Here is a 6,664-nt window from a genome sequence, read left to right on the forward strand (position 1 = left end):
AACAAACAAACAAAAAAAAATCACCTGATCATGGAATCACAAGGATTTTTCCAGTTTTATTGAGAAATAATTGAGGTACATCATTGCATAAGTTTAAGGCATACAACATGATGGTTTGACTTACATATATTGTGAAATGATTAGCACAATAGATTCAGATAACATCCAACGTCTCATATAGGTACAATAAAAAGAAAAGAAAGCAGAAAAAAGAAACACAAATTTTCTCCTCGTGATCAGAACTCTTAGGATTTACTCTCTTAATTTTCCTATACATCATTCAGCAGTGTTAGCTATAGTCATCTTGTTGTACATTACATCGCTAGTACTCATATATCTTATAATTGGAAGTTTGTACCTTTTGACTATCTTCCTTTATTTCCCCCTCCCGCCACCCTCCACTTCTGGTAACCACAAGTCTATTCTCCTTCTCTATGAGTTTATTTTTTTATTTTGTTTTAATTTGTTTTTTACATTCCACATATAAGTGAGATCATACAGTATTTGTCTATTTCCCTTAGCATAATGCCTTCAAGGTCCATCCATGCTGTCACAAATGGTAGGATTTCCTCATTTTTTTTTGTGACTGAATAATATTCCATCCTATATAGATACCACAACTTTTTTATCCACTCACTCATCGGTGGACACTTAGGTTGTTTCCATATCTTGACTATTGTAAATAATGCTGCTATGAACATCAGGATGCAGATATCTTTTTGAGTTAGTGTTTTTATTTCCTTTGGATATATTCCCAGAAGTGGAATTGCTGGATCATATAGTAGTTCTATTTTTAATTTTTTGAAGATCCTTCATAGTGGCTGTACCAATTTACAATCCCACCACCAGTGCACAAGAGTTCCCTTTTCTCGATATCCATGCCGGCATTTCTAATCTCTTGTCTTTTTATGATGGTCATTCTAACAGGCATGAGGTGCTGGCTCATCATGGTTTTAATGAGCATTTCCCTAATGACTAGTATGATGAGCTTCTTTTCATGCAACTGTTGGCCTTTCAAATATCTTATTTGGAAAAATATCTATTCAGGTCCATTTCCCACTTTTTTTTTTTTTAATTTTTTGTTTATTGCAGTAACATTGGTTTATAACATTGTAAAAATTTCAGGTGTACATATACACAATGGAATACTACTCAGCCATAAGAAACGATGAAATCCAGCCATTTGTGACAACATGGATGGACATTGAGGGTATAATGCAAAGTAAAATAAGTCAGAGGGAGAAGGTCAAATACCGTATGATTTCCTTCATTAAGTAGTAGATAATAACAACAATAAACAAACACATAGAGACAGAAATTGGATTGGTGGTTACCAGAGGGGAAGGGGGGAGGGAGGAGGGTGAAAGGGATAATTCGGTACGTGTGTGGTGATGGGTTGTAATTAGTATTTTGGTGGTGAACATGATGTAATCTATGCAGAAATAGAAGTATAATGATCATTTCCCACTTTTTAATTGGGTTATTTATTTTTTTGCTATTGAGTTGTATGAGTTCTTTATACATTTTGGATATTGACCCTTTATCATATATATGGTTTGCAAATATTTTTTCCCATTCTGTAGGTTGTCATTTCACTTTGCTGATGGTTTCTTTTGTTGTATAGAGGCTTTTTAATTTGATATAGTCCCACTTGCTTATTTTTGATTTTGTTGCTTGTGGTTTAGGTGTCATATCCAAAAAATCACTACCAAGACCCTTGTCAAGGAGCTTTATTCCTATGTTTTCTTCTAGGAGTTTCGTAGTTTCAGGTCTTACACTTAAGTCTTTTATCCATTTTGAGTTAATTTTTGTGTGTTAATTTAATCCTTTTTGTGTAAGTGGTGTAAGATAGGGGTTCAGTTTCATTCTTTAATATGTGATTAGCCAATTATCCCAGCACTATTTTTTAAAGAGACTGTCTTTTCTCCATTGAGTATTCTTGGCTCCCTTGTCAAATATTAGTTGATCATCTATGCTTGGGTTTATTTCTGGGCTCTTAATTCTGTTCCATTGGTCCATTTGATTACTATAGCTTTATAGTATAGCTTGAAATCAGGTGCGATGTCTCCTACTTTGTCCTTCTTTCTCAGGATGTCTTTAGCTTTTCAGGCTCTTTTGTGGTTTCACATAAATTTTAGGAATGTTTTTATTACTTCTATGAAAAACGTCATTGGAATCTTCATAGAGATTGCATTGAATCTATAGATGGCTTTTGACATCTATTGATATTTTAATGATATTAATTCTTCTGACCATGAATACATGATACCTTTCCATTTATTTGTGTCTTCTTTGGTTTCTTGCATTAATGTCTTGTAGTTTTCAGGGTACAGATCATTCACCAAAATTGGTTAAATTTTTTTCTAAGTATTTTATTGTTTTGATGCTATTGAAAATGGGACAAATTCATTTCTTTTTTAGAAATTTGTTATTAGCGTATAGAAATGTTACTGATTTTTGTATGTTAATTTTGTATCCTGCAACTTTCCTGAATTCATTGATTAGATCTAACAGTTTTTTGGTTGATTCTTTAGGATTTTCTATACCTAAAATCATGTCATCTGCAAATAGAGATAATTTTACTTCATCCTTTCCAATTCTGATATCTTTTATTTCTTTTTTCTGCCTGATTGGTCTAGGTAGGACTTCCAGTACTATGCTGAATAGGAGTGGTGCGAGTGGGTACCCTTGTCTTGTTCCTGATCTTAGAGGACAATATTTCAACCTTTCACCACTGAGTATGATGTTAGATGTAAGCTTGTCATATATAGCCTTTATTATGTTGAGAAATGTTCCTTCTATGCCTAATTTGTTAAGAGTTGTTATCATGAATAAATGTTGAATTTTGTCAAATGCTTTTTCTGCATCCATTCAGATCACCATATGCTTCTTTTCTTGCATTCTATTAATGTAATGTATCACATTGATTGATTTGCATATGTTGAACTGTCCTTGCATCCTAGGGGAAAATCCCACTTGGTTGTAGAGAATGATCCTTTTAATGTGCTGCTGAATTCAGTTTGCTAGTATTTTATTGAGAATTTTTATGTCTATACTCATCAGAGATATTAGCCTATAGTTTTCTTTTCCAATAGTGTCCTTTTCTGATTTTGGCATCAGGATTATGCTGGCCTCATAAAATGAGTTTGAGAGTGTTCGCTCCTCTTCAATTTTATGAAGAGTTTGAGAAGAATTAGTGTTAATTCTTCTTTAAATGTTTGGTAAATTTACCAATGAAGCCATCTGATCCTGCGTCTTTCTTCATTGGCAGATTTTTGATTATTGATTCAATTTCCTTATTAGCAACTAGTCTATTCAGATTTTCTATTTATTTCTGATTCAGCCTTGGTAAGTTGTATGTTTCTAAGAATTTTTTTATTGCTTCTAGGTTGTCTAGTTTGTTGACTTATAGTTGTTCGTAGTAGCTTCTTATGATTTTTTGTATTTCTTTGGTATCGCTTGTAATGTCCCCTTTTACATTTATAATTTTGTGATTTGGGTCCTCTCTCTTATTCCTTGGTTAGCCTAGCTAAGGGTTTGTCAATTTTTTTTTTATCTTTTCAGAGAACCAACTCTTAGTTTGGTTAATTTTTTCTATTGTTTTTCTGTTTTCTATTTCATTTATTTCTGTTATAATATTTATTATTTGCTTCTTTCTGCTAACTTTGGGCTCAGTTTGTTCTTTTTTTCCCTTGTTCCTTAAGGCATAGAGTAGGTTGTTTATTGGGGGATTTCTAACTTCTTAATGCAGGCATTTATTGCTATGAACTTCCCTCTTAGTATTGCTTTTGCTGCATCCCATAAGTTTTGGTATGTTGTGCTTCCATTTCCCTCTGTCTCCAGAAATTTTTTTTTTTTTTGGTGAGGAAGATTGGCCCTGAGCGAACATCTGTTTCCAATCTTCCTCTTTTTGCTGAGGAGGATTGGCTCTGAGCTAACATCTGTGCCTATCTTCCTCCATTTTGTATGTGGGACACTGCCACAGCATGGCTTGTTGAGCAGTGCGTGAATCCGCATCTGGGATTCAAACCTGCAAACCCTGGGCCACCAAGCAGAGCATGTGAACTTAACCACTATGCCACCAGGTTGGCCCCAAGAAACTTTTTTTTTTTGGTGAGAAAGATCAGCCCTGAGCTAACATCCATGCCAATCCTCCTCTTTTTGCTGAGGAAGACTGGCCCTGGGCTAACATCTATGCCTATCTTCCTCCACTTTATATGGGATGCCACCACACCATGGCCTGACAAGTGGTGCATCGGCGTATGCCCAGGATCCGAACCCAGGCCACCAGCAGTGGAGTGCACACACTTAACTGCTATGCCACAGGGCTGGACCACCAAGAAACTTTTTAATTTCCCCTTTAGTTTCTTATTTGATCCATTGGTTGTTCAGAGGAGTGTTGTTTAATTTCCATGTGTTCATGAGTTTTCCAGTTTTCGTCTTGTTATTGATTTCTAGTTTCATGCCATTATAATCAGATAAGACTTATGGCATGACTTCAATCTTCTTGAATTTGCTAAGACTTTTTTTGTGGCCTGACATATGATCTATCCTAGAAAATGTCTTATGTGTACTTGAGAAGAATGTGTAATTTGCTGCTGTTGGATAGAATGTTCCGTATGTGTCTGTTATGTCCATTTGGTCTATAGTGCTGTTCAAAGTTGCTATTTCCTTATTGATTCTCTAGAGGTCTGGATGATCTATTTATTATTGAGAGTAGGGAATCAGAGGGTTTGATACAATGATAGACCTCTGAAAATATGCCTGGGATATGAGAATGTGAAAGCATGCAGAAGAATTCCCCTAAGGAGAAAGCTTTTAAAATCATATGACTTGGGCCGGCCCCGTGGCTTAGCAGTTAAGTGCGCGCGCTCTGTTGCTGGCGGCCCGGGTTCGGATCCCGGGCGCGCACCGACGCACCATTTCTCCGGCCATGCTGAGGCCACATCCCACATACAGCAACTAGAAGGATGTGCAACTATGATGTACAACTATCTACTGGGGCTTTAGGGGAAAAAAAATAAACAAATAAAATTAAAAAAAAAAACATTAAAATCATATGACTTGACCTGTGGATTTCACTCATCTCTTTCCCCAGTGTACTAGTTGTCTAGAGCTGCCATAACAAAGTATTACGCATTGGGTGGATTAAACAACAGACATTTATTTTCTCAAAATTCTAGAGGCTAGAAGTCCAAGATCAAGATGTCAGCAGGGTTCATTTCTTCTTAGAGCCTCTCCTTGGCTTGTAGATGGCTGTCTTCTCTGCCTGTCTTCATGTAGTCTTCTCTCTGTGCTTGTCCAAATCTCCTTTTCCTATAAGGACACTGGTCATATCAGATTAGGGCCTACGTATATGACCTCATTTTACCTTAATTACCTCTTCATAGGACCTATATCCAAACAAAGTCACATTCTGGGAATACTGGGGGTTAGGACTTCAACATATAAGTTTTGGTGGGACACAAATGAGCCTATAACATACAGCCATGAATTTATGGACAAAGTAGCCACTGTGGCAGGAGTGTAGGTTAAGTAGGAGATCAAGAATATGGCCTCCTTTTACCAAATCTGACATGGTTACCACCACTGCTGAGTACCTTTCTTGACAGCAGCAATTACCAATGTTGTGCATTAGAAATAATATCATAATCTGTGACTCCAGGATTATAGCTGGTGCATAGTGATTTCATTGGACCCTTTCCATAGCAACAACTGTGTTTTAGAGTTTTTCAATAGCCTAATCAATACTCAGTTACTGTACTTACTGTGAGCATAATTTTGAGAGTTATCTTTTCAGTCCTATGTGATCTGAACTAGTGGATGATATATCATGGTGTTTCTCTCAAAGCCAGAATACATAAGTCCATAAACTATGGAGTAGAATTGGGGCTGGTATATAGTACTGTTATAAGCAAAAATTCCTTGTAAAATGCGTACTCTCTGACCCCAAAATCTGCACTCTGCTGGTTTAAAAGCTTTGCTGCTTTAAGAAGTTGACCCTGAATCTGAGCTCTGCTGGTTTAAGAAGGCTTGTTGGTAGCCAACAGAATTTCTTTCCACCAGGGATAAGAAAGTCTCTATTAAATTGGAAGTTATGATTCTCACCTGTCCTTTTGGCTCCTAATGATACAAGATAAAAAAGAAAACAGTTATCTGGTATAATGTAAAAGAACTAATCTGACAATCTAAAAATGTAGATGCAGTTTTATATAATGTGTGACCTGGTCATCTTCCCTAACTAGACTCTGACATATATTTCAAGGGGGAAACTAGCAAAAATAAGTCTGGTTTGGTTGATTATTTCTGAAAATTAGGTTACATGACGAACACTTTCCATAACTTGAAAGATCTGAATCTGTGTTACTGAATTTAGCCAAAAATATATGGAAAGCACAGGAAAAGATAAAAATATTTTCATCAAAAATGATATTATTAAAAATATTTTTAAATTAACAACATTTTAATTTTCACAAATCTTTTTGAGTATGGTAGCTTTAATAATATGTCTGTAAATGAAAGGGTAACAGATAAAATCAATTGTTGTGTAATAAGTCTAAGTAAAGCCTCTTTTTTGGATATTTCCCAGAAACTATGATAGAAGATGACTTAAATAATAGAGTTTTAAAATATTTTGTGATTTATTTGGCTTCCAATTCTTTAA

This window comes from Ceratotherium simum, chromosome 27 (genome assembly GCF_057802395.1).
Source record: "Ceratotherium simum simum isolate JZ-2026a chromosome 27, ASM5780239v1, whole genome shotgun sequence".
NCBI classification, from domain to species: Eukaryota; Metazoa; Chordata; class Mammalia; order Perissodactyla; family Rhinocerotidae; genus Ceratotherium; species Ceratotherium simum.